Below are 18,842 nucleotides of genomic sequence, written 5' to 3' on the forward strand. Positions count from 1 at the left end.
GCTTTCCAAGTAATTTAGGAAATTTTAATTAGGTAGTCCAAAACTTTTATTATCAGATGTTGGTTTTCCAAGCAACTTTTCTCATCCTGGCACCCTCCAGGTCTTAGCTGAAAATTTTAATCCCAAAATATGCAGAGAGTCAAGTAAGGGAATAGTCCTACATGGTGGAAACATAATTACAATTCCACTTTGAAAATAAAGACATACCAATGAATTAAAGTTCACCCAGCCCCAAGTCTTGCTACAATTATCATATGGACTCCCAACATTTCATGAATTCATCTGTGCCTAATCATGTTTAGTGTAAGAACGTATACACTTTTTTATTTGAAAGGATCCTCAGATTGTTGAAAATCTTTATAGAGAATCATTTTACTGGGAAATGTCTATGGACTGGTGCAGATAAGATTTTCCCCTCTTTTTGCAATTGATGTACATACAAGTTTTTATGGACAGGCGTTTGTCTGGTTTAGATAATCAGCTGACTTACCCAATCATAACAATAGACATTTTACATTAGCATTCATTTGTAAATGTGGGTTGCAAAGTGTCAGATTCAGTATATTAAAAAAATCATTGGACTAATAAAAACAATGCCTTCTGTTTTTCTGTTCTGTTTAGTTAGCAAGGTCTTGAGGGAATTTCTAATATTCCTACATTAACAAGTATTTTGAAAGAAGGGGGAAAATATGTTCTCCTTCAAGGGCACCCCAGAACAAATTAATCGTAGCAGTTAGATGGATGTTACTACCCAGTAACATTTGGGATATTTCTTAACTTTCCAAAAGTTGTTCTCTTTGGCTGGGAATAAAATGTACCCACACATGCTTTGAGAGCCCTCAATAATCATTAGTTCAAAGCAAGTTCTTTGCTGCACAAATAAATCACATCAGCCAAAACAAACTAGGTAATTCTCAACTTAATTTAGTGACCAGTCAAAGTCACAACAGTTCTAAAAAAGTGATTTATGACCACTCCTTGCACTTACAACTGTCATAGCATCCCTGCAATCATGTAATCAAAATCTAGGTGCTTGGCAACTGGCATGTGTTTGTGACAAATGCAGAATTCCAATCATTTGATAGTCATTTGTAATCTTCCCAGCTGACTTCTGATAATCAAAGTTGGGGGTGGGTGGGAAGCTGAATTTGCTTAACAACTGATTCACTTATTATCTGCAGTGATTTGCTTAATATCTGTAGTTTTTGCTATGGCAAAAAGTCATAAAATTGGGCACAGTGGGAATTCTGGTCTCGCGTGTAATAAATTGAGGATTACATGTATTGTAAACTTTTGGGATATATCCAGTTTTACTTTACTGTAGAAAGTTAGCACCCACCTTTCTCCTAAAAGAATGAAATATTCTAGGAAATATTAAAAATGCAGAATATTATACTTCCCTGGATGAGAAAAGGAGAAACATGCCCTTGGAAAGCAGCTCCTACCTTTGTTAATAGCCCCAGAAAGACTGGACCATGCTATCTACAAGACAAAAGGCCCTCAGCTACAGGGTGATGGGATTAGCCCTCGCTCAGATCCAAGCCATTAAACCATAATAGGAATTGCCCAAAGCCCCTTCATTAAACCACCCAGCAAGATTCAACGAAGCCTGGGACTCAAGACAACCTACAAAGTTACTCCTGCATGGCCCAGTGGGAGTCTGACAGCCAATCATAATACATTTCTAGCCACAAGAACAGGAAGGAAGTTCAAAGCCCAACAGAGAGTATAAATCTATCTCCCTCTCTCACCCATGTGCTTTTTGCCAAGGACCTTAAAACCACATGGTTCTGTCTACCATTAAACCATCCTTCCAAGCAGTCTCCATGTTTCCAGTGTCTTTCTTCCCACTTGGAACTGAACCCAGATGGACATGTCTTCCAACATTACTGCTGGAAGAATTGATTTAGTTGGCTTAATTTTTCCCAGTTGTTTCACAGAAATCAGTTGACTTAATTTTTCCCAATCTGATACTGTCTGCATATTGTAAATGTCAGTTTGAACTTGGAGGATAGTTGGTTAGAGAAGGCTGAGTCAATCTCTATCCAGTCATTTTCAAACTGTTGGCTTTTTCTTTCTTTAGCATATCATCATAGATGTCTCCTATCCAAGAGGTGATCAGGTTGAACACTTTTGAAGCCTAGACAAAATTCAGCTAGTACTGAGAGATAGCCAACCTGCTCAGATAATAAACTTATATCATGCCATCAAACACCAATAAGGCAATGGATGTTTAATAACATGCTGAGAATGCCAAGTGAGTGACTCAGTGGAATATTTCTGATTTGGGAAGAGATACTACATTCAATTTGTGTTGGACCTGGCTATGTTTCGTTTGAGGACAAATCCATACCTAACTGAAACTAAACAGTTTATATAATTGACACTGGTTCAAAAAGATGACTACAATTTCAATTCTGCACCAAATTTATTGTCTTCTAACTGGTTTATTTGATTAATTTGAAACTCTCAGCAGTCTGGCTCATAATAGCCTTAACATTAACTACTAAGATGAGGCAAGAGTTTTGTCATGTATCATCTTTAACATGAAGGCCATGACTAAGATATGCAAAATTGGACAGAGACTTCTTTGGGAGTACACCAAAGCTATGAAAACACCTAATCAAAGATATTGCTTGTTGCTTTTAGAAAAGCAAATCAGGGGAACCTTATTCCCCCCCAAAAAAGTTTGGTTGCTGTAACTCAGTTTTGCTGCTAACATTATTTTCACTAATATTTTTAAATTGAGCATATTATTTTAAACAGTGTATGTGTAAAATCTACCAATCAGGAATGATCTAATGCATTTTGTTACCCGAGGCAAAAAAATAAGACAATCCTACTTCTTCTCTCACCTTATAGAATCGAAATAGACTCCCATCCGAGTTTTATTTCAATCTTTTCTTCATCGTTTTCAAAGATTTTCTTGCATCTGGAGACAGCAGCTAAGTGTCTCTGAGGAAATCATGGCAGCAACCTTACATACAACTGCCTTTCATTAGTAGTATCTGATCCCAAACGTGGAACAAATAATCACAGGGTCATCATGTAGAGTTTGCACTTTAAAAGTAAAGTTACTGTCTCTCAGCATTTAACTTAGTACTTGGACAGGAGACCTTCAGAGAATACCATGTGTATTTGCTAAAACTGGGAAATTGAAACACATCCTGAAAAAAAACTAGTGCAAACTATTCTGAGCCCTAGTGCCAAGAAGTCTACAGGTTTACATGTATACTATGAGAGTTTATGAGAGTTGACTAGCTTTAGAAGCATAGTACAATCATAGCAAATCCCTAAATCAGCCCTCCTCAGACAGATGTGCTCCAGATATTTCAAATTGTGTGAACTATAATTCTCAGCCAGAGGCTCCATTAATTTGGAATTCTATAGTGCATTTGGAGGCATTGAGCTAGGGAAGGCTTCTTTATTCAGCTACTTCTGCAATAATCTTTAAGAAAAGCTCAACTATGTTAGCTAAGGATGACAGAAGATCTAGTCCAGTATATCTGTATGGCTGCTCTGGCAATCAGAATACCCAAGATTAGTTTAGCCCCCTTTTTATCTTTTGCCTACCAGATTTACCTCAGCACTTGTGCTTCTTAATTATAATTGGAAGTTGTAAAAAACAAACAAACCAAGAAATCCTTGCTGTTTATGAAATTCCAGAATTGAGTTTTCACTATCCCTTTTATTGCCTTGCTGAGAGAGATCAACATAGAAACTGGCCTGATCTTAACATTTGTTGAATGAGTCATGGTTTCTTGAGACATGGATCTTATCATGCTTATTATAAAGCTATGGTGCTAACTTTCTCAGTGAGTCATTCACTAGTTTTATAAATATACAATAGATCTGTAAGGACAGTTAGGAATTAAAGATAGAGTAATAGTTTTAATTCCAAATTTCTTGTCTATATCCTTACTTTACCTATACCAAAACTCAAAATCCTAGATACATTCAGAATGTTACTTTCAGCTAGTCCAATTTATATGTAGTTCAAATGCTTGGTACTTCAGGAAGAGTCAAATTCACATCCACACTAAGCCACTAAAGTCTGCAGGGTCATTTACTTTCTTTATTCACACTACATGCTGAACCACCATCCAGTAAAGTTTGCACAATATTTCAAACTGTCACCTAATAAGGTCAACTCTATCTTGATTTCTAATGCTTTCATGGTCAAGTCCATGTATTTTTCTTGGCAACAATATTGAAGTGCATCTTCTGGGATTTTTTAAAAAAAATTTTCCAATCCAACTTATAGGTCTAGTATTTAGGGAAAGGCTCAAACTCACACAGCCAGGTCCATCTCTGCCTATTCTTTTGAAAACTGCTCAGATCTCCTTTGTACTAGCATCTCATTAGACTGAGCTAACCTTGGCTAAATGAACTGTCTGAATACAGCCACAACTCTACTCAACCCACCTCCCATTATTGTGAGAATAAATTTAGAGAAGAAATTACTATACATAGTGCCTAGAGTTCCTGAAATAGAAAATGAACTACTATATAAAAATATTCAAATGTTGTAGTAGTGTGAAATCTGACTTGCACTTTTTTATAAAGATGAAAATCCCTTCACAATTTTATTATGGTGGGTGAATGTTCCTGGCAGATGCAGTCATGTTAAAATGCTGCAATAATAATTCTCTGGCAAAAATTTAAACAAGACTGGGCAACCCACAAGTCCAATTTGGGACCCTGAAAACTCTCAAGAATGGGTAAGTGAAAATTGGGAAGGCTTTTTTTCCCTTTTTTGAGGTTTGAAAAATATTTTAAAGCAAGCAACATGGTATGGATTTCCCCAAAATGAGGTTGATTCCCCCCCCCCCATTTTACAGGGATTTAAAAGGCCAAATGAGTACTATAACTTCTTCAGGTTGGTCCCTGTCTCTTACAAAAAAAAAAAAGATTTTAAGAAACTTAAAGCTCCAAACTGTTTAGTCCAACCCACTGGTGATGTCCTCAATTATCTCCTGGGTAGACAAAGCACAAAATCCAAATGCAGCTTCTAAATTGAAAAGGTTTTCTCACCCTGCCTCATTATGAGGATTACTCCATATTCAGTGGCGCATAATATTTTGCTGTTGAAGTTCAACTAATTTGCCTTCTGTCATTTCATCTTATTCAGTCCCTTGGAAAAATAAATAAATTTGCCTGTTCTAAAGCAAAGTCAAAAATAATAATCAATTATATCAGATAGGATGTTTCTTTCCCTCTTCTGGGACCTACCCACATCCTGCAGTTTTCTGTGGCAAATATTTTGATCAGAGCTTGGGATCCTTATAATTTGACAATGGTGATCCATATTAAAAGAATTTAATTGCATTTTCACACTTCCAACTGATAAACCTAGCAACAGAATCAGGTCCTCAAATTTTATCATGTCATACAGAAGCTCTGAGATCATACAGATAATAAGATCCTGCTCTTAAAAAGTGAGGAGCTCTTTGATTGAATGTTGAAGTCAATTAGGACAACTTGGATGATGTCCAACATATCTCAGAGGCTATCTCTGCCAGTCTAGAGAGGGTATTCTTAGTAGTGTGGATCTGTTCCAGCAAGATTCTTTTTGAAATCTCTGTGGCCCATCAGTCAAAATTAGGAGATTGTTGAAGTGGATATTTGATGAGTTCTCACTCATCATTCCAGCTCCCATTGGTTATGTTTGCATGGTACAGCTGACCCAGTTAGCTTTACCCTGAGGGAATATTCCTATTCGTTAGCACTATGTGAACGTATGTTCAGAACAGTCATCTCTGATATAAAGATTAGACTGTCATTAACTTGTTCAGAGTTTAAATAGGTGTAGATGGGTTAGTTTTCTGTCCTTTGACTGCAGTTGTATGAATCAGTTTTTAACCCTAATTGTAATTTTTTTGTTTTTATTGTAATGAAAACATAAGAGTAAAAGTGAAAGTTTTTTTTAAAAAAAATCACATCTAGTATTTATCAATTTCAGAACTTTGTTTAAAAGGAAAACTTCTAACAATAATGTGAATATGGTTTTGAAAATGAAGCCCAACAACTGTTCTCCTATTCCGTAACATAAATATGAACAGCTACCAAAATTTATTTTTGTATAACGTTTTTACATCTTCAGAAAGATAAGGAAAGTTTTCAGATGCATGAGGGAATTCAGCGATTGAGACATGAAGAAAATAGGACTTCTGTTCTGCTACATTAGAAACCTGTTTGATTTGGATGCGTGGTAAGATAGTATAAATATATACTATGCTCCTACTGGAATCTTCTTATAAGAATGCAAGATCTGAGAATCTTGGTACTTGGTTTATACTTTTGATAATTTTTGCATCCTTAAAGTGATTTATGATTTTGACAAATTATACTTGCCTAAGCAGAAGTGGAGAGTAATTCTTGGAGGCGGGAGCTATCAGTCATTCCCTAGTGTCTTCAGCTACATTTTTCAATTAATCTGATCACTTAAGTGAGTGATTAAGTGCTCATGGTAGTTCTTACTTTCTTCTCAAATAGGAATTATTACTACATTCATGTTAGAAATTTATCCTGGTACTAAATCAAATTCTTATGATGGAAATGTTATGAGATAAAGCATATGACCAAAAATAACAAAATGAAACAAAAGTGCCAGTGATTTTATGGGAACCATGAAGAAGCAGAGCAGGAGTCTGTGAAGAAAAGTGGATGCTATTTTAAAATGTTACAGTTTTGTCAAGAGCTGTACGTAACTGCTATAAATACTGTTCAATTGAGAAATGAGATTTGAGATGTGGGTGTTCTGAATAGAGTTGCTGAATGTATGGTCAAAATGAGAATTCTGTACCTTCGTGGCAGTGGAACAGTCATAAGAATAAAGCTCACCCTTTCAGGCCAGTTCCCTGTCAGATACAGAAACATGTAGATTATCAGTGAAAAGGTGTATGTCTGGATTTCTATTTCTGATGAGTGATTATGGCAAACCTGTCTTAGTCTTCTGATATGCATTTTTTTTAAAAAAAACTTGTCCTTTAGGAAGTTCTTGTACGGTTTGTGCTCTTGGCCCAAGACATATTGGATGTCACAATTAGAAATGAGATCATTATAAAGTTTGCATGTATCCATAAATCAAACCATTAAGGTAAGTCCGTGTTTTCAAAAAGTGCCTTTCAGCTCTTAGGTATGCGAAGTCTTCCCTGGAATTTGTCCCCACCTTTCTTAAACTTTTCAATGTTGTATCCTTTGAAAATCAAAACAACCCATTCCTTGTCCTCTGCTGCTTAAGATACACAAATCAAGCATTGAGTTCCTGGGCAGGGCAGGGTTTTTAAGCTGCTGTCTTGTATTTGAGTACATGTTTGAAAGTTTGTCTACATTATGCCCACAAGCTGTGATAGCTCACCTTTCCTTCCCACCCCTCTGAAACATTTCACTGCCCAGAACCGCAAACATTTTAATTATAAACAGCAGCACAGTGGAGCTTAGTGGGCACTTCTGCATATAGGTGTGAGTCATACAGACATTGCTCTTGTCCTGATGCTTCTCTTCAGTTGCATCTCAGCAAACCATTTAATGTATTGACTCTCAAAAATAGTATCAGTATACCTAAAGAAATTCAGTTTGTCTGAGCTGGAAGCAAATCCTTCTTTTTTCCATGCCTGCCAGGATATATGTCCATGCTTGCAAAATGGAAGTTTTACAGTATTTATAATACGGCCACTCTCTTGGGCTTAAAAAATTCCCACATCTTAAAGTTACTGAGTTTGAGAAACACAGAGTTAGAGTATGTATTTAATATGAAGTTGAGGATTGGAAGATATGGAGAAATCTGGCTCATAGAATTGCCAAGAGTTGGACATGACTGAATGGATCATATCATATCATCATCATCATCATCAACAACAACAACAACAACAAGGTCCACTCTTAGGTCCACTCTAATGTTATCAGAATCAAAACTAGGATGTGGATTTTTTTCAAATGAAAGTTACTGCTGTGTCCTAAATTAGGAATCAGAGAAGAAACTGAAATATATCAACTAGAATATACTGCTCTATTGACATGGAAAGATACAAAGCCAAGATAGAGATTTTTAGACTTTAAAAAAATTATCTTAATTTTCAGTAAATCAGAGATCTTATTCTATTTGCCCGTGAAAAGATTTCTTTTTTCAAGAACTGAAAAAGATTCAGAGTCCTTGGTGCTCTAATATTTCATAGTATTGTCAACTCAAAAGGTTAGCTTCTACTTTCATCATATTACATTAAAACCCATTTTAGTAGTAGTGTGCTCTCCCATCCAAAGAGGATGCTTTGCAGTATGTGAGACATAGCCCATTTTGGCAATGCTTTAAGGACTGTTCTAAACAAAATGGTGAAATAAGAACATACAGCCCTGTTTTAACCAGGCCATTAAGTAATGGAAATTTGATTGACTGCAAAGCAGGGATTGTATGATTTATTATATGAACCCTGATTTACTGTAATCACAGAGCAAAGCAGGAGGCAAAATAGCACTAAATGACTGGGAATGGGGAAAGGGAGATAGAACAATGTGGATAAAAATATTCAAAACTGGGGGCGGGGGGGTATTTTGAGTTTTTTTAAAAGGTCAGACTCTTTGTCCTGAATCCATGTACACATCTAATTCAACAATAGCTGAGGTTGATTGTTGAAAATATTATAATGCTAAGCTGTTTTTCATCTTTCTTGTCAGGCTACTGAGCACATTTTTATTTTGACAAGATTCTCATTTTTAAAGGAAGAAAATTTCCTAGCTTTTAAAAGTTCTAGAATGTTCAGCTTTCTAGAAAGTCTCTTGCAAAGACATAAAAGAGTTTCCTGCTGGGACTTCAACATATGAAATCTGAAAGTCATATTTATATTGTCATATTGTATAATATTTCTATTGCAATATATAAGAAGTGCAATAACCAGTATCCTTTTTATTTTTAATTGTTTCTTTTCAAAGATCTCCCCATGCTTCCAACTGAACTAGCTATCTTAGAAATGCAGCATGAAATGAAAGCTGTGTTAAACCCAACCTTTTCAATGTTCAACATTCATAAGGGGGATATTAGTGATCCATTAGGTTGGTAGAGCATCCCAATCAACCAAAGGGGAATGGGAAGAAACCACTAGAAGTGTTTTACTTTTAATAGAATTAACATTGGTTACAGATCCTGAGAATAAAAAAAAGTGTAGGACCAGATTTTCTATCTGGGCTTAAGATTTAATTCTTTTAAATAAAAGCTCTGGAAAAACCAGAATCAGCGGGTTTTAATTGGCAGGGAAATATAGATAACAGTGTCTAAGTTTTAAAAAAAATTTTTTTTCAATGTTGCTTTATCCTTAATGTTTTGACCCCTTTATTTACTTTTCACCAAGAAACATTCGTATTAACAATTGTACTTCTATGGACCTGGCTTTTTATTCAATTCAAGCATGCACTTTTTCTTTCTTTCTTTTTTTTAAAATAGCTTTGTTAAAAAAATACCTCAAGCATTTTTTACTATAGTAACCTTTCTTGGGCTTAATTTGACCTTCCATGGTTGAAACTAATCCCATAGCCTTTTCCCAGTTGAATTGTCTCCTACCATCAACGCAAAATTTGATCTCTGTTCATTTACCTAACTTCGCACATCCCTGTGGGAGACAATCAGAAAGATGGTAGGTAGGTGGAATGGAAAAAAACCATTTGCTTTTGGGTCAAGTGTAGCAGTTATTTTGCCTTCACTTAATTTATACAGCAATCAGCACAAAGACGGTGCTCTTTGGAGGCAGATTTAACAACATTAAGGAGAGTTTTGAAAAAAAAAACCATGGAAAAAAGGTCAAACATGATAATCCACTGTGGGAAAACTTCACTCTCTGATCCCCAATTATGGTTGGTAGAGAGAGGCCTGAAACAAGATACAATTGCCTTCAATTTACTTCTACTGTGAGATCAAGGTTTCATTTTAATTTTAACATTTACCTTAATTCTCTGTCTTCCTCCTGTAAGAGATATGTGCCAATGTTTCTAGAGCTAAGTAACTTATATGGAGATCAAAGTGCCCATAAGGAACAGATGTTTTCCTTCACACAGGCCAGCTCTTTCCCTACCTGACATTAAACAGATGAGATAGACATAAGCATATGCACGAGCATATACCATAATTTTAATTTACAAGAGGGACCTTCATGGTCAGTGGAACGTCAGAGGAATGTTTAAAAATTTAAATGGTACTCATAGATAAGTAGAAGTGTGGGAGCTCGCAGGGCTGTAAAGGGGCAGTCTCAGTCATCACTCGTAGAGTGACGGACAGTTTGTAAATAGGGAAGCTCCCTTGGCATCTATTTTGACTCCTGCGTGAAACATGATGTAGACAAGTTTTCAAAATATAGTCAGCTCTACACACCCTTTAATATGCATTTCTCCCTTGTAAAGCTGCAACAGGTCAGGAATGGGAATAGCTCCTTGGACTGAGTCTGTCTAAAAGACTTATTAACCTAGCTCCACCCACTCTGGGTAGCTCCTCCCAGCTTTTGACTCAGTCTTCAGCCAGGACGGACGCAAGTCATTGTCTCTCCTGCCTTTGGTTTTTTTTTTTTCCATAGGCAGCCTTACTTGGTTTAAAGAAAAGAAAAGCCTCGAAATTCAAAGACACACAGCTCCGCTTCTCAGCTGTTTTTCAGAGCTGCACATCAGCTGACAATTGCTCCGGCAGCCTGCAGAGGGCCACAGGGCCATTTTCAGCCCTCCGCGGCAAAAAGGCCGTGGACACCGGGTGACCATTTTTGGGGGTGGGCAGTTTTGGCCCAAGTTATCCTGAGCTGTGGGGCCATTTCAGAGCCTCTGCGGTGAAGAGGAAAGCTGTGGTTCGAACGGCCAGCTCAGGAGATGCCTCTGCCTTCCAGGGAGCAGCAAAAGGCCGAGGATCCCACTTTAGGGCACCTCAGTGAAGCAGAAAGACTTGTGGCCTAAGGTGGCCATTTTGGAGGACCTCGTGGCCCAGGGTGACCATTTTGAAGACTTCCTAGGCCGGAGGCAGCCATTTTGAAGAGAGTCAGCCTGCTCCTCCATAGGCACTCCTGCACCTGTGCCAGCACTATTCCATCGGTCTCTCATTGTTGCTGGGCCAGAAGACACCGAAGGGTAGGCATATTTTACATTGTTCTTAATTCTGATGGCGGAATTGGTCCCTATCCCAAAATAGACCAGGGCCTCCAGGCTTCATGCCAGGCCTGGTCTATATTTAATAACAGTATTAGTCCCCTGAGGTTATAAGTCCCAGTAGGAAGTGTTAAACATCCTACTGAAGATTGTATAGAGCTGAAGAAGAGTGGTTGTTGGAGGTAGAGGATAAGAAAGAAGATATCCCCTGAAGTTCTTATAGAAATCCCTTCGTGTGTTCTCCTCCTTGCATAGGACTTCTAGTCCACAGAAGGCCTTTCTGCTTTCAAGATGGCGGACACCCCTAGAGACAGCAGAGCCTCCAGAGCAGCTAGATCTCACAAGGCAGCTCCTGCTGCTTCAAGTAACAAGGGAAAGCAGCCAGCCAAAAAGACCTCTAAAGCGGCGGAGAAGGATGCTTCCAGGCGCCGCCAGGACTTAGAGAAGCATATTGCCAAGGTACGAAAAGCCTCTACCGGCAGATCTCCAGAAAGAGAAACTTCTGCTTCGCATCTCAGTGAGGTGGACCTTCAAGATCAAGAACCTGGACCTTCCACCAGGGCCATGGTCCAGACTTGGTCCCCTGATGCAGCTGGAAGGGAGGCCTCCCCTCATCCCCCAGAGGAGGGAAGGCACCATGGTGATCCTCAAGGAGGATTCAGAGTTGTACCTTGGCAGGAATGTGTGTGCAGTAGACCTGGGGTGGAAGCCTCCTTTACCCCTACTGCAGCTGGCCTTAGATCAGCTGAGCCTTCTGAACCAGATGTCTCAGTCAAACTGCACCTCTTGATTGATAAGACCATCAGGAAAGGCATCTCTGAAGGTATGCAGAGGTTTGCCCGGCATTCTTTGGCAGCTTCTGAGGTTTCAGAGAGACGATCCCGAGTTTGAGAGGCTCTTCTTTCAGAAAGTGGTTCCTTACTTCAGGAATCGGTTTCTGCTTTGGCTTCAGCCTGCTCCTGCAGTAGCGACTGAACATTCCCTGGTTGGGGAACCAGATAAGAGGGACATGTCAGAAGATGAGGGCCCTTCCCCTGAGATTCCAATGTTCACAGGCTGTTTTAAGCATGACTTATTCACTCCCTTGCTGTTCAAAGTGAAAAACACAGCCAACCAGAGAGATGCAGATGATGAGGAAGCTGCTACTCAGCTTCCCAGGGAGTCGGATGTCCTCTTCAATGAACCAGTGATGAGGAAGGAGGGTGCCATCCCCCAGGCTCTTTCTGAAGGTCGTTCAGAAACAGCTAGAGTCACCTGCCTCAGGGCCCAATCCTTTGTCTTCAGACCGCAGGTTTTTCTTTTTTTTAAAAAAACAATTTTATTGGTTTTTTTAAAAACAAACAAAACATAAAAACATCAGCTCTCTTCCATACATATATACAAGCAGTGTGTCGGTTGGTTCATCAGTTTTGTGCATTCATTTTGTAGTCTCAATTACAGTTACATTACATAATAACTCGTATTATCAATCCAAACTTATATATCCTCGTATCACTATTAGAAAATCATTTGACTATGATTTTATTCAGGTTTTTCAATGTAGGTCCTGAGCTCACCAAGACCCTTCAGGTGCCCTCAGTTGATGCACCTGTGGCAGCTTTGGCCTCCACCTCATCAGCCCCTCCCAATCCAGAAGATGTCCTCAAAACGGAGGAAAAGCGGATTGAGCAGTCGCTCCAGAGATCTCACCAGGCAACTGCCTTGGCAGTCAAAGCATCTATAGCAGCCTCATTATTCACCAGGACGTTGCTGAAATGGTTGAAGCAGTTGCAGGAGAGGATTCTGACGGCAGATATCCGAGCCTATCAGGACCTCAGTAATTTTGTGGCTGCAACTGAGTTCACTGCAGAGGCCACCCTTCATGGGCAAGGTTTGCCACCAAAGCTATTGCTTCTTCAGTGGCAGCCAGACGCATGTGCAGGTTGTGTAACTGGCAGGCTGATGGGAGAAGGAAGTGGAAGCTGGCTTCAACTCCTATTCAAGGAGACAAGCTCTTTGGGGATGCCTTGGAACCATTCCTGGTCAAAACCAGAGATAAGAGAAAGGTGCTTCCATCCCTTTTCAAGAGAGCAGAACATCGGCCTGCTCCATAATTTAAGCACTCTTCATTCAGGGGTAAATCTAGTTCCAGCTTCCAGTGTCCAGCCAAAGCCCCTTACCAACGTCCTGAGCCTCCTCCAGATCATCCAGGCAAGGGTAGACAACAGTTCTCACCAAAACAGCCCTTTTGAGGAGGAGGAAGTCACCTGTATCGTTGCCAATGCTAGCATTACCCAGTCTTTCCCTATTGGAGGTCGATTAGCTTGGTTTGCTGACAAATGGGGAGAGATAACTTATGACACCTGGGTGTTAAGCACTGTAAGATCGGTCTTTCACTTGACTCCACTCCTCTAAGGTTTTTCATCTCCTGCCCAATTACTAGGAATTCAGGGAGAAGGAGGCTCATGGAGTCAGCTATCCAGCACCTGCTGGAACTCACAGCCATCCAAAGGGTCCCGGTGGACCAATAGGGGATGGGGTTTTACTCCAGAATATTCGTTATCCCCAAAGCAGTGGGGTGGGGTGGAGAACAATTCTTGATTTAAAAAGGCTCAATAAGTTCATAGTTTACAGGTGTTTTAAAATGCATTCCCTCCAGACCATTATGGAGAGTGTTAGGCAGGGGGGCTTCTTCACTTCCATTGTCTTGATGGAAGCTTATATACATATTCCTATCTGTCATTCCCATAGGAAGTTCCTTAGGTTTTGTTATCAGAGGCAGCATTTCCAGTATAGGGCTCTTCCCTTTGGGTTATCTTCAGCCCCCAGAGTTTTCACCAAGGTTTTGGCTCCCTTAGCAGCGCATCTTCGTTCCTTTCCGGTGTGGCTACAATGTTACTTAGACAATATTTTGATTCTGTCTTCTTTTCAAAGGGCTCAGCAGGACCTGCAGGCCACCATCTTGGCTCTGCAGGATCTTGGTTTCTCTATTAATATTAAAAAGAGCCAATTCACTCCTTCAACTCATCTGCTTCATTTGGGGGCCATCATTGACATAGGAGTTTGTCAGGTTTTCCTTTTCACAGGAAAGGGAAGACAGCCTGCAGGGGTTGGCTAAAAGTATACAGAGGAAGAGTTCTACCCCTTTAGCTCATCTCTCTCAACTTTTGAGTAAGATGACTTCTTGCATTGGTATTGTTCCCTGGGCCAGGCTTCATGCCAGGGCCCTTCAGTGGTTTCTACTGCCTCACCAGAGGGCCGATAAGAGTCACTCCTTAATAAAGGTGAAGGTGACCAAGCAAGTGCTGCTTTCCTTTCATTGGTGGCTCTCCAGAGCCATTTCCAAGGGACAGACTTATCCTCATGACTGATGCCTCCTTATCGGGTTGGGGAGCTCACCAGGCTTCTCACATAGCCAAGGCTTACGGTCTGCTGAGGAACAAGCACATAACATAAATTGGTTGGAGCTAAGGGAGATCTGTTTAGCTTTCAGGAAATTTATTCAACATATTTCTGGCACTCATGTCCTTGTCATGACTGACAATGTAGCCACAAAAGCCCATATTAACAGACGGGGGCACTAGGTCCAAATCCCTTATGGTAGAAGCAGAGGCTTTGGGCAGATGGGCAGAGCATCACCTTCTGTCCATCTGGGCAGAGCATATCTCTGGCTCAGATAATGTGCAGGTGGACTGGCTCAGCAAAGCCACCATTGACCACACGGAATGGAGTCTACACCCTTTGCTCTTTTTACAAATTACTCAGAGATTTGGGCTTCTAGTAGTAGAATTGTTTGCTACTCCTCTCAATGCTCAATTACCCAGATTCTTTACTAGATTTGCCACCCCTGGGGCGGAAGGGACCAACGCTTTACGCAGTAAGTGGCTGCCAGGTTTGTTATACGTCTTCCCTCCTCTGCCATTGCTGGTGGCTGTGATGCAAAAAAATTTGCTAGAGAAAGCTGAAATTGTATTAGTGGCACCCTGTTGGCCTCAGCATCCTTGGTTTGCTGATTTAATGGGTCTTTCTGTAGCCTATCCTTGGTGGATTCCTGAAGAGGATGTCTCTCTCCTCCAGGGTCCCTGAGTCATCCAGAACCCCAGTGGCTATAACTAACAGTTTGGTGATTGAGTGGAGCATGCTAAAACATGCCCATCTCTTCAATGAAGTAATCAGGACCATTCAGGCCTCCAGGAGACCTTGACCATCCATATCTATGATGCGACCTGGCAAGCCTTTTCTAGTTGGTGCTCCAAATCAAACATTCAACCCTTACAGGCCTCTGTGGCAAATGTTTTGGAATTTCTACAGGCCGGGTTGGATAGAGGCCTTTCTCCCAATACCCTTCGCTGTCAGGTGGCGATGATTTCTTCGGTGTTGACTTGTGGTAAATTGGAGTCTTTGGCACAGCATCCTACAGTCCATAGGTTTCTCAGAGGGACGACTAATCTTTGCCTTCTGGTGGTGCGCAGGTACGCTATGTGGGATTTGTCCAGGGTTCTGCAGTCCCTTACTAAGGCTCCGTTTGAGCCTCTAAAGCAGGCTAGTCTGCATCCCTTGAAAGTAGCCTTCTTGGTGGCAATCACTTCAGCCAGAAGAGTATCCGAGTTGGTTGCCCTCTCAGTTTGCCCTGATCTCTGTATGTTTCATCCTCACCAAATGGTTTTGAAGTTAGACACAGCATTTATCCCCAAGGTCAACACCTTGTTCCACAGGTCTCAAGAGCTGGTGCTTCCTGATTTTTGTCCCCATCCAATCCATGACTTGGAGAAGGCTTGGCACATTAGAAGGTCTATATTAAACAGACATCTGAATTCTGCAGGACAGAGTCACTTTTTTGTTCTTTCCAACTTTCCATGTTGGGGGAAAAGTGACTCCATCCACCGTCAACAGGTGGATTAAAGCATGTATATCCGGGGTGTACTTGATTCGGGCCCTCCCAGTATGAAGAGGCATTACTGCTTATTCCACTTGCAGCACTGCAACAACTGCGGCCTGGGCTACACAAGCTTCAGATAAAGAAGTCTGCAAGGTAGCTACTTGATCATCTCCATCTCCTTTCATTCGCCACTACCATCTGGATGCCTTTGCTTCAACGGATGCGGTGTTTGGCACAATCCTGCAAAGAGCTGTCATGGAGCATGGAGAGTAGGACCAGTCTTAATCCCTCCTGAGGACAATCCAGCTTTGGTATGTCCCATTCCTGATCTGTTGCAGCCTTACAAGGGAGAATGGGTGTTGTCTTACCTGAACACCTGGTTCTCCTTATAGGCTAGACGGGTCAGTCCCACCTGATGGAACTGGTCCTTTCAGTGGGCCGGTGGGAGTGGGGAACTGATAATGGTATCTTGTGATTTTTGTTTTTTTCAGAGGCAGTCTTGTCTGACAGAAAGCTGGGAGGAGCTACCCAGAGTGGGCAGAGTTACGCTAATAAGCCTTTTAGACAGACTCAGTCCAAGCAGCTAGGACAAGAGCAACTCCCATTCCTGACCTGTCTAGCCTACAAGGAGAACCAGGTGTTCAGGTAAGACAATACCCAATATCTGGTTATTTTATAAGGAATATATAAATGGTCACAAAAGATCATAAGCTGTTGAAGATAGAAATGCATATTTTCTTGCTGGAGTATGATAAATCTTGACATCAGATCTTTGAATACTCTAATCCAGGGCTGACTATGACCACACCTGGTTTAGTGAAGAGGGAAAAGTCACGTGATGCCACCATAACTACATAAGTTTGACACCCCTGCTCTAATCCAAGGGTCCCCAACTCCCAGTCCATGGACTGACCCTGGCCTATATCATGTCAGAAACTGGGCTGCACAAACAAGCAAAGCCCCATCCGTGGAATACAGGCAGCATGTGAAACCATGTTCCTTTTGGTCTGCAGAAAACCGTTCTCCATTGAATCGGTCACTGGTCACCAAAAGATTGGGGGACATTGCTCTAATCCAGGAATCGCCAACCTTCTGGACTTCAGGGACCACCAAACTCATACTTTTAAATCCTGAGGACCAATAATATGAACTTTTAAAAAAGATAATATATTTATTATAAAATTTTTAATATAAAAATATATAAATAAATTTATAAATATTTTTAAATATAAAAATGCTTATTTAATTATAACAAAACTGTAAATGCTTAATCATAACTGTGGGGCAGAGCGAAGGGAAAGGACGGCCTCTCTCATCCTTTGGGGGGAAAGAGGGAGGATTTAATACTGCTGGGATTCAAAAGAAGCCACGTGGTACTTCGAGGCTGGGAAGATCTGGAAGGGGAGGAACAGCTCCCCCTCAAACAGAAAAAAAGCAGACCCCCCCAGTCTGGTCTCCTGTCATTTCATATCTCCCCCATGTCAGAGGAAACCCCTCCCTCCTTTGCCATGTGTCTGGAGTTGGGGGAGAGAAGGAGAGCTGGGCTGGAAGTGCCGAGGAAGACGGCTCCTAATAACCAGGCAAGACCTCCACACAAGAGGACTTCCTGAGGCTAAGCTCCAGGTTTCTCCTGCCACTTCCAAGTAGACAAGGGTCCTTCCCTTTGTAGAGGCCAAAGGGCAGGCTGTCGCATTTCCAACACACATTTATCTGGCGCTGGCTCACAATTCTTCACGTTCCTCCAGGCCTGGCTTGCTAAGGCGGGAGAGCGGCCCTGACATCTCTGCTGCCACTCCCCACAGCCCCAGCCCTTGGGAAGGCATAGGAAAAGAAAGCGAGCAGAAGCACAGATCTTGCTGAGGCGAAAGAGCGGAGATCGGGGAAGGCATAGGCAACAGAAAGTGGCGCTTTTCAAAGGGGGCAGCCTGTTTCTTCTCTTGCCTGTGCCTTCCTCGATCTCAACTCTTTCGCCCCAGCAAAAGCTATGTTTATACTCACTTTTCCTGTGCCCTCCCCAGGCAGTGATGGCTGGGGTCATGGGGCGTGGGGGCAGCAGAGCAGAGCACCAAGAGGGACAAGAAAACTGACAATGATGATGCCCCACTCTGGACTCTGAAGTGCAGACTTGCCCACTTCACCCCCTCCCACAGCTACTAGCCGGTACTTTTCCTGCCCGGGCCGCCCCTACAGCCTGCGGCCATCGAGGAAGAGCCCAGACCAGGAGAGGCAAGCTGGAAAGTGTGGGAGTGCTACGCAAATGCAAGTAGCATGGCACTCCTGCACCTTCAGGCTATCGCCATCGCTGCTTCAGCCTGCCTGTTCCGCCAGATCCCTCTTGCTGCAACAGCATCATTACCTTGTCCTGTCCGACAATGGCTGCGCTGCTTTTTGCAGGTTTGCATTCGGCCAAAGGGTGGGCGGGCCATGTGGGTGGCACAGCCTTGTGTTCCCATGCAGCCTGGATTAATTGCTTGGGAGGTGCTTTGGGGGGGACATTTCTCTGCGGATCATCAAAATTTTCTCACGGACCACCGGTGGCCCACTGGTTGCTGACCATTGCTCTAATCAGTGTTTATAATCTAAAAAGGTTCTTAACTTTTTACATGAGTCTGTCAGCAGTATATGTCTATATATTGATTGAAATTTCATAGCAATGCAAAAATAAAGTGATGTAGCCCCTGCTGTCAAAAAAGTTGTATCCAGGCAGTGGTTGAAATTATGGAAGCATTTTATGTTATATTTTTAGTGTGCAAAATAAGTAAAAAATTATAAATAGCTTGACTTCAATTTTGCAAGAGTTTTAGAAGCGTCTTCTGGGCTTTCTTTTGCAGCATATTTGAAACTAAAATAATTTTAGAAGGGAGATTCAAAG

The 18,842-nt window shown here is 41.3% G+C and overlaps 1 protein-coding gene across 2 annotated transcripts in view; it reads left to right on the top strand.

Annotated features, from left to right (window-relative positions):
- Positions 1-18,842, top strand: part of ZNF385C (zinc finger protein 385C) — a 261,764-nt gene that overhangs the window by 1,059 nt on the left and 241,863 nt on the right. The gene's annotated exons all lie outside the window — the stretch shown is intronic.

The sequence above is a fragment of the Pseudonaja textilis genome, chromosome Z (assembly GCF_049901715.1).
Source record: "Pseudonaja textilis isolate UNSWEBS1 chromosome Z, rPseTex1.2, whole genome shotgun sequence".
NCBI lineage: Eukaryota > Metazoa > Chordata > Lepidosauria > Squamata > Elapidae > Pseudonaja > Pseudonaja textilis.